Source organism: Wyeomyia smithii, chromosome 2 (genome assembly GCF_029784165.1).
Source record: "Wyeomyia smithii strain HCP4-BCI-WySm-NY-G18 chromosome 2, ASM2978416v1, whole genome shotgun sequence".
NCBI lineage: Eukaryota > Metazoa > Arthropoda > Insecta > Diptera > Culicidae > Wyeomyia > Wyeomyia smithii.
The window spans coordinates 69,149,942-69,161,129 of NC_073695.1; positions in this window are offsets into that span (position 1 = coordinate 69,149,942).

Consider the following 11,188-nt stretch of genomic DNA (forward strand, 5'->3'; position numbering starts at 1 on the left):
TTGCACACGTATTCGGTTTAGCAAATTGATGATTTTTCACAGATAGAGAGATTTTTTAGACTCATGAGTTATTTTCTAAAAGAGCGTATGCATTTTGGCATATGTTTTATTAAAAGCATGGTAGCTTAGAAACCTTGGGTTGTATAGAAAAACTGTCTGATAATGAGTTGTAGGGAATGAATAATGCCTCATAAAAAATATACAGTGTGTAAAACATTTTTTGACTAAAAAATTGAAAATAAACACAAAATTTCAATTTAATGAAAGAGTTGAGGAAAAAGAGTAGAACTACGTATCTCAGAAACAATTAAATTTCGTAGTCAATTAAACAAGGCTAACCTGTGTTTACCAGTGTTATCTATAAAACTCTAACTTCAGTTGTATTATTGCCAAATCTATCGTTTCGAACCCCTAATACGATGGCTTTAGTAAGTAGTTGAGTTACTAAGGTTGACATTAGGGGACAGTGCGAACCAGTTTCTACGTGGGAAACAGCAAAAAACGAAAGATTACACTGGTAAACACAGGTTTTGCCCTAGAGCTCAAACTAAAAAAAAATGAAATACGTTTTATTACGGTTTTGTTTGTTCGGTTTTTCACGGATTTTAGAATCATCGCGGTTTTGGATGCAGATTTTTTAATTAACGCAGTTTTTTACGAGGTACGTACGCGTTGAAAAAACCCTACTATATTTTAACTTTTCAACCATTCCTGTGAATTTTGGTGCCTCTGGTTGAGAATTCCTAGGGGAACTGCTCCATTATTCATCTTATTAAGCCGATATTCACGAAGAATGCACGGATTAAACACCAAATTTTCACGAAATCATCGAACAAATAAACAAAATACGCTTACGTGCTCTCATGGAATCTTACAGCATTGTATATTTAGTAAACTTAGCTAGATTTATCCCGAATTTTGTAAAACAAACCATTTTTCACAATGCTTCCATATCCATCTCAAAACTTGAATCACTGCTCAATTATTCATCTCACGACGCCCCCATATTCATCACACTGTTAATCATGAATGAATCACATTGTCATGAATGAACGTAGCCGCAGCCGTAGTATGTTAGTATGTCGTAGTATGTTACCTAGATATCCGCTGTAGTTGTTTACGTGCAAATATGGTAACCTAGGTAACCACGGCAGTGCTGTACATTTATGTCAATTATGTCGGAGTAATTCAACATTTTCAGTATAATATTTTCGTATTAACAGAAACTGTTTTGGCAACTTTTGATTTTCTTCAAGGCAGTGAAAACAGATGAAAATACATACAGTTGAAATATAGGAATTGTAGAAATTCATTCCATATATTTCTGCTTATTCAAGCTTGTTTTTGGAAATTTGAGGTAAACATTTCAAAGATTAAAGTATTCTTACTGTAGTGAGTATTTTTGTTTAGTGATTAGAATAAAAATGGTTCGCTAGTGATGAAAAAAACTTTGGTTGGCTGCTGAACGAGTCCCGTAGTAGCCGTACAGAACAATGCGCGGATTTTGTTTTTTAAGGTAAGTGATTGAATTAAATGAGTTTTCGAAGGCAGATGCCCGACTATAATATCAAATTTAGAGCTTTTAAGTGAGTTTTTGAGGATTTTACTTTATGATAAATCTGAAGTGAACTAAGAAGAATCCATTCCATGGATTAGCAGGTTGATTTAGTTAGAAAATATGCGTCTTTTCCTGTTTTCAACTGTGTTTTCAAGTTGTATGCAGTGCTGATAAAAGTCATTTCCCCCAGCATAATTTTTCGAAAATTACAGCCAATCATTTTCAATTTTCACTTCCAATGATCGTAGCACTCCTTCAGATACACTAGATTTTCGTCCTAGTAGCGTGCTGTTATACTCAGATGAAATAGATCGCGCGCATCGTTCACGGTTACGGAATCAAATTTGACGACAAATCCAACCAAATGATTTTCACTTCAAAGCGAAAAAGAAAACAAACAGTCCACTCAACCAAAATAAACCTAACCGAAACACTTTTTCACTGACACTGACCGATGCCTTGACAATCTTTGTTAACTGATAAACTGATTTTGTTGTCTCGCTTTCATCGCATAAAATATAATGAGGTGTTTTGACAGTTCACTTCCATGCAAAAAGCGGGAAAGGAGAACTCTGAAAGGATTGTAAAAAAATAACGTTTATGGATGCTTTTTTTCACTTTCATTCAAGAGTGTCAACAAATATCAACCCTGGCTTGTATGAGAGGAATATATGGGCTGAGATGAATAATGGAGCAGTAATTACTCTGTGGCTTCTTGACGCACTTCTGCATTAGGGTGTCCCAAAAAAAAATCGATGTTGAAAAAGTCAAGGTGCTAAGCCCTAAATTAAAAGATAATGTAACATTTCGACTTTCTAAAAAAATGTTTTCAGGTTGCCCAAACGTTATTTATGAAAAATTGACTTTTTAAAGCTACAAACCCACTATATCGCATTTTTTTCAATTCTGTTCGATTCCTAAATTTTTCCATATATTTTTTTTTTTTTTGTGGGGTGTGAATATTGCATGGTTCAGTTCAGCATCGCGCTCAGTTATTTGACTCACAGAGCCCATTAAACATCACAGAAAAATTAATTTCTCTCATAATTTTTAGATATATCAGGGGCACCAACATTGACATGAATGGTGAAAAAGCTATAATCTTTTCAGGGCAGCTTTTTTCCGCTTTCATCGACCAGTGTTATTGCTAAGTTTCCAGAAAATTATCTGGAAGATTGATAATATTAAAAAAGCAGAAAAAAAGGAAATCGAACCAATCTTACAAAACATCGTATTCAGTTTGAATATACAGTAAGTTTCCGTTTTTGGCAACAAAATTTTTAATTTCAGTTGCCAAAACTGGAACCGTGCCAAAAAAGGAAACCTTTTTTGTTATCAATACAGTCCCTCTAAAATTATGGGTCAGGTTAGTGAGCGAAATTTCACCCATTTTGAAAAACATGCACGACTTTTTATTGAGTGAATTTTTTACCCATTTGACGAGTAACAGCTACCAATTAGTCATTTGATAAATTTTTAATTGATTTTCATAATTTGAATTTTGCGCTTTGTGACATATCATTCTAGGGGAACTACATTTAATCACACTGAGCAATTCCACAAAAAAACGGACAACCATTTTTTATTTGGCGACCATTTTTTATTTGGCTGAAACTTTGCATAGATATTTCGATGGGCAAAAAATGACATTTTGTGCTTTTTGTTTAATTTTTCAGAACACGACTCAAATTTGAGAAGCTATTGAAAAATGCTAGTTTGGAAAGAAATTGATGAATACACATGTTTTCAGGACCAAAACGGTTTGTTTGATCGGTATGACGTCTTCGTCAAAGTTGTAGATAACTATTTTGTCTTTTCGAAAAAAATACAAACTCTGAAAAAGATATTTTTGTTTGTAAAAAAAAGTTAAAATAAAATTCAACAATTCAAATAAAACTCTACAAACAATTAACAATTAATAATTAATTGCGTGTAAACAAACAGAAAATGGAGACAAGGAGACCTCGCGGGGGAGTTTCATCGTTACAAAATCGTTGACAGAACAGCCCCCCACGTAACTACCCTTACTAACACGCAGAGAATGCTGAGTAAGAATCCCCAGGATACCTTCAACTCGGTGACGGAATCGTGAAAGGAATCGCAAACACGATCCAGAAAATTCCCACTCAGGATTCTCATTCAAGAATCCTAGAGCCATATACAGGCCATTCCTGAGGATTCATTTTTCGGGAATCCTTTTCCAGGACGCTCACGAATCCAATGTGAGGAATCATAGAGAATCTATGCGAATCGTATGTGTTCGTCCGGGTAAGCATATGTCTACGGCATATCAATAGTGTTGGTAGTTGAGCTCGTTAGAAATCATCAGGCATAAATTGTTTTCAGATTCAGTTGAATCAGTTTCAACCCAAAACTAGAGTCAAAACCAGCTCAGTTTGTTATTGTATACTATGTACTATAAAATGTTGCCAAAAACGGAACCCTTTTGTTGCTAAAATCGGAGAGTGCCAAAAATGGAGCATGTCAAAAACGGAACATGCCAAAAACGGGAACCTACTGTAATTTAAACTTGAATTAGCAAAACCTTGGTGTGCTGCTACATTCCGATTCGGAACTCGAACATTAGGATTGACCATCATAGTAGCCTCAATTGGCAAATTACTATGGCCAATATAGGAGCTCAATAATGTCTTTGTTTTACATCTTATATATAAAATAAAGTTACATATGTGCGACCACCTATAACTTTACAACGGAGCGTCTGATTTGAGCTGGCTTTGTTTTGTTGTGTTCGTCTTTGTCCAAGGCAAATTGTTACGGCGAGAAAAGTAGGAAAATTCAAAGGAAAAAGGTAAAATTCATGGAAATAGAATTTCCATACAACGAAGAAATGAGATCGCAAAAGGCGCAATAAACAACAATAATATGACAGCAATTTAAAACAGGTGACTCCCGACAGATATTTTGAAATCATCGTTTAAAAGCTACCACCAAAAATCGACCACAGACACCAATTTTAATTTAAAGATGGCGACTTCCGGTTTCTGGAAAACAGTTGAAAATGACCAAATACCACCCAATATGAGTGTTTCTCAAACCAGAATGATGCTCAGAGTAGTGCTGGGACTTTTAACCGGATATATTCGTGATCCGGTTATCCGAAGCTCGGATCACGGATGTGTAAACGAATACTATTCGGATGTCCGGATATCCGGATACGGATAATCGAATAGTCGGATATCCGGATATACTATCCGGATATCCGGATTTTTTTTTCTGCTGCCTAAAACCCGCTCAAATGAAATGTAACGCGAAAAATGGCTTTTTCCATAATCCTCCACCCCTTCATAAGTAATTATTTACATAATTCTCATTAAACTATGTTCGGATACAATATCCGGATACCCGGATATCCGACTATCCGAAAATCCGGATATCCTGTCGGATAATATCCGGATATCGGGTTGATCCGGATTTTGGATATTTGCCGGATATCCGAGGTCGGACATCCGGATATTTTAATCCGGATAGTCCCAGCACTAGCTCAGAGGTCAGAAATTGTCTGCATATGCCATTTTAGAATCCAAGATGGCGACTTCCAGTTTCTGAAAAACAACGGAAAGTGACGAAATACCACCCAATGTGGGTATTTCCGGGATCGTAATGATGCACTGAAGCCACAAACCGGTCTCAGACAAAATTTTGAACTATTAGATGGCACCTTCCGGTTTCTAGAAAACAGTCAAAAATGGCCGATATTTACCCAATGTTAATATATCCGGAACCAGAATGATGCTAAAAATCGATCACAGACAGCATTTCTAATTTGAAGAAGGTGGAAAACAGCCGAAAACGACAAAATATCATCTGATATGGGTGTTTTATTAAGCCAGAATGACGCTCGGAGACCAGAAATTGGTTTCACCGCCATTTTGAAATCCAAGATGACGACTTCCGGTTTCCTGAAAACAGCCCGAAGTGACCAATTACCACCCAATATGAGTACCTCCGGAACCAGAATGATACAAGGAGCTAAAAATCGACCTCAGACACCATTTTGAATTTTCAGATAGTAACTTCTGGGAAACAGCCTAAAGTGACTGAATACTATTCAATATGAATATATCCGTATTCGAGATGATGCATAAAAGCCAAACAATGACCCTGGACACCATTTTGGATTCAAAGATGACCTCTTTCAGTTTCTGGAAAACAGCCAAAATATCTGAATATCACCCAATATGGATATTTCTGGAGTAAGATTGATGCCAGAAAAACAGGTGAATATGACCGAATACCATTCAATATGGATATTTCCAGAATCGAAGTGATGTACAGAAGCCAAAAGGCGATGATGTTGTCATTCCGATAAAATCAATCATTTCAAACGATTTGTCTTTTGACTTTATATTGACTTTTGACTTTATATCCTATGACCAATTTGTTGTGCATTTGCAGACTTTAAACAAATCGCAAGGAATCAATCAATTTGGAGTATTCAAGGTTATTTAATTTAACACAAAAATGGGCGGGACGAAGTTTGCCTGGTCAGCTAGTAAATATTAAAAACAACATCTTTTCCTCTTTTCATGGAGAATATAAGTGAAATAATCCAATTTCAAAAATCTACATTATACGGATTCACGAAAACACTGCACAGTGCACTGGGCGGGAGAGAAAATATATTTAAAGTTGTAAATTAACGTTGCACTACAATCAATAGTACATTTCTAAGTTTAAAGCATCAGCGTTCTATGAACAAGAAAAAAAACTATATTTATAAATAGTTATTTATTTATTTTAATTATAAAAGGTCAACAGTTTTCAATATCAAAATTTGATAGTCAAAAATTAAAAAAAAACCCAAATCAATCCACCTAGCGGTGAGACCCAGCCTTTCTCATTTAAACTTATTATTTGTTTAAATAGATTTACACGAACACTTCAATTTTCAGAATAAATACACCTCGATAATATTTGCTGGATTTATTTATCACTCTAAATAACAAATTATTGGTAGCCAGCAGTGAAACTAAACCGAACATTTAAAACATAACATTCGAACACATATGAACAATGTTCAGATTCAACAAAATAGAGTTTGTTTTGCGGAACACTCCTTTTTAAAATCAGTTTTTTGTCTATAATTGTATCTGTAATGGTCAAAACAATGCAAAATGTTCTAAGATTTTATTCATTCAACTAAGCTCTCCTCAAGACTTTGAAAAATTTATTATTTTGACAATCACAGTCCAACGTACAGATAGGACATCGCAGTATTCAGCAATTGTTTTTCTTTTGAACTTTTCCCCAACTTACCTGAAGCAAGCAATCTGGTATATTGAAAATTGGAAAAAATATGTTTGTTACCTTACTGTTAGGTGGATTGATCGATAAACCAAAAACGCTAAAAGTAAGGCCATGTTCTATGAAAGAATTTTGCTGAAGACATTGAGTACATAAAATCAATTTTTCACAGCCAAATCTAAAGCGATCACAATTTTTCGAAATTAGACCACTGTGTACTGTGGGATTTACAAATAAATCTTTTCACCAACTGCTAATGTCTTGAAATATAATACTTGGAATGTGTAGTAACTAGTTTGGAAGTTATTTCATAAAATGGTGGTTGAAAAACGTGCTTTACAACAAGTATTCCGTCCTTTTATATCACGTTTAGTACCTTACGACCTTCAAAAGGGCTGATTTTGAAATTTTAACCATATATTCTGGACGTCATAACGAATCGAATGGTGTACTCCGATTCTTTGGTACATTTTTTTTTTATTTATAATAACGGTCTGTGGAAACACCGTGAGCCGTGGACATAAAAACTATTTAAAATTTGTATCAGCCTAAAAAGCTACTCGAAATGTCTTAACTGACAGTTCGCCCATGTAAGGTATATGGATGAACTGTCATTTAAGACATTTCGAACAGTTTTTACCTTTCTCCTAGAAAGGTATAGCAATCACTGCAAAAACCAAAGGTATTAAAGTGCTCCAGAGGGCCGAATCTCGTATATCAATCGACTCAGTTCGACGAGCTGAGCATTTTCTGTGTGTGTATATGTGTGTGTATGTGTGTGTGTGTGTGTATGTGTGTGTGTATGTGTGTGTGTATGTGTGTATGTGTAACGCTCTCCAAATCTCACTCGATTTACTAAGAGATGGCTGGACCGATTTCAATGAAATTAATTTCAAATGAAAGGTCTATTTGCCCTATAAGACCCTATTCAATTTTATTGTAATCGGATTTCTAGTTCAGAGGTTATGTATCAAAATGTAAAAATCACGAAACAACAATATCTCAGAAACTACGCAACCGATTTGAACAAAATTTATTTAAATGAACGGGCTTCCCAAAAAAAACCCTTAACTTTCGAATTTCATAAAGATTGAACATGTGGTTCAAAAGTTATGGAAGGAAACGTGTTCTCGAGACTATTTAATCTCACTCATGTTTCTCAGAGATGGATGGGCCGATTTTTATAAAATCGGCGTCAAATGGAAGGTCTAGTTGCCCCATAAGACCCTATTGATTTTTTTTTGCAATCGGATTTTTATTTTGCCTGTTATGTTTAAAAATGTGAAATCCAGCTATGAAAAGTAAAATATTCACAAGACTACTTAAACTCACTCTTTTTTCTCGGAGATGGCTGAACCGATTTTCACTGAATTAGTGTCAACTAATAAGTCTAGCTGCCTCATAACACCCTATTGAATTTAACTGTAATCGGACTGTAACTTCGTCTGTAATGTATTGAAATGTGAAAATCACGAAACATCATTATCTCAGAAACTACACAACCGATTTGAACTATATTGATATCAAATGAACGAGCTAGTTAAGGGTTAACTGATGAATTATGATTGAACAAGTGGTTTCATAATTCGGCTGCTCTATACGTTCCCATTTCATTCGATTATAATGGAACTTAAGCAACCGTTATGCATTAAATTGTAATAACAACGAAAGTCTATTATCTCAAAGAATACACGACTAACTTAACATAACTAGTGTCATACGAACGAGTTATCTCTTAAACTTACAAATAACTAACTTCATAACAACTTGATATGTGGTTAAAAGTTATGGAACGAAAAGAAATTCAAAGACTATTTAAAACTATACCTTCTCTGATAAATATATATGGGCTCAAAATAATTTAAATGTGGTATCGTACTATTTGAACGTTCCCGGTATCGCTCGTGATGAAATTGTTCGATATTAAAAGTCATTTCTTTTTGCCTTTCTCCTAGAAAGGTTTAGCACTCACTACAAAAACTAAAGGTATAAAAGTGCTCAAAAGGGCCGAATGTCGTATATCACTCGACTCAGTTCGACGAGCTGAGCATTTTCTGTATGTGTGTGTGTGTAACGCTCTCCCAATCTCACTCGATTTTCTTAGAGATGGCTGAACCGATTTCAATAAAATTAATTGCAAAAGAAAGGTCTAGTTGCCCCATAAGACCCTATTGAATTTTATTGTAATCGGAATTTTAGTTTAGAGGTTATGTATCAAAATGTAAAAATCACGAAATATCAATATCTCAGAAACTACACAACCGATTTGAACAAAATTAATTTCAAATGAACGGGCTACCTAAAAAACCTAAAGAACCCAAAGAGTAAATATACCTTTATTGGATTTAAGCATTCATGTAAATCTATTAAAACAAATAATAAGTTTGAATGAGAAAGGCTGAGTCTGACCGCTAGGTGGATTAGTTTAGGTTTTTATTCTTCATTTAAAAATCGAAGGACAACGATAAACATTTTTTAAAATCACTTTTTGCCCACAAAATTGCACTCTTTCAGCTGACATATAATCAGAAAACCGTGTAAAACTTTACGACCCGATTATAATATAATTCGAATGAGAAATGTGACAACTGCACTCAAGAATTTGTTTATAAAAAATGTCTCAAATTTTGATCTGGTGGAGGCCAGCATCTGTTTGTCTTTTGTGATGGATTGGAAACATTTCTGTTTCCCTAATAATACGAGCTAATACGAGTGAAAAGCGGAATTGCCCTTATTCTCTGTTACGGTTAGCAACTTACCCGACTTATCTTATTAGGGGTCTTCACATCGAGCTCGTATACGAATATCCAGCCGTAAACTGTGTATCTTCCATTACTCGTCAATGCAGGTGAGTATTTTTACGGCTGGGTATTTGTTTACGAGCTCGACATGAATACCCATATTGTATTTGCAGGGCATCAGATCTAATGAACTTTTTCGATGACGGCGATGAACACTGGACGCGCGCGCGCAATTCGAGGGAAAGATCGTTATAGCTCAACCGCAGAAAGTCTCGCGCGTGACCCACTGGCAGCGTCGTCGTTGTCGTCATCAACGTTGCTACTGTGTACTGCGGCCGCGGAAGTGATTCATCTCTCAGAAAACTTCGCAGATACAAGTGGAACTGTAAGTAGCTTTGTTCACGTTGAAACGTGATTAGAATTGAATGGATTTGTTTTACTGCAGAGTCATACTGTGTTGAAATTTCTGGTCGATTTAAATAACACTGTTTTGCTCATGAAGGTAGGTAGCGTAATTGCCGCAAGTTTTGAAATTTATTGCGATATACAATTGCGCTACCAATATACCAGTCTTCCAATAGAATTCTGTTCCGATAGTAAAAAGACGCTTAAAAGTTCTTACGTTGAAGTCAATTTGATTTTAGAAAATTAACAGTTTAACAAAAACTGTTACCTTTGTTTACAGATTTTCAAAATATTTAGAAAATAATCAAGCTCGTTTATTTAATTACTACTTATGAAAACTGAATATTCTGTCAAGTAGTAATTCGATAATCATGTATTAGCATTTATTATGATTTTCATTACCTAGTTGTCAGAAACTGCAAAGACTCTGCATTTTGTTAAACACAAAGAGTAGCTGATTTTTTGACTGTTGTTTCTAAAAGATTTTTTAAATGTTGTTTTGAAGAACATTTGCAAAATGGAGTTTTTTGACAAATTTTCGAACGAAACCATCTGTGGTTTAAAAAACCTCTAAGTTACAGGATGAGTATTTATGACTAGCTAGAAAATCCGACGCCGACAAAAAGTATAGGCATAATCTGATAACATTGTATAGGAAATCAGCAAGTAAGGGTATCGGAGGAGATCCTAATGCAAGAAAAAATCACACAATTAACAACACAAACGTGAACTAATCATTCGATAAGATAAGATTAGAATTTGGGAGTAAAACTCAGACAACATCCCAATAATAATAAAAATTGTGTTACGAATTTTATTTATATATTATTATTTTCTATTTTTTTAATTTTTTTTTTATTATTTTCTATGTTCGATTGGTCGTTTTGAATTGGTACAAGATTTGTGTTTTCAAAATTATAGACGATTAATTAATACTTCGCCGACATCAGAATAACAATAAACGTGATTTGAAATACTTCCAGTTTAGTTGTATTGGAAATAATATTCTGGGAAAATCTCCCAGGAACTTTCCCAGCTGGTCCCGAGGTACGATGCTGGCTTTACAAACCAGTTGTCGTGTGTTCGAATCCAGGCTCGGGAGAGTCTGTTAGTGTCAGTAGGATCGTAGCGCAATTGTCCTGTACATTAAACAGTTGGCTGCGGAGTCTGTGTATAATAGAAACAGAAGGTCGAGTTCCGAATCGGAATGTAGCAC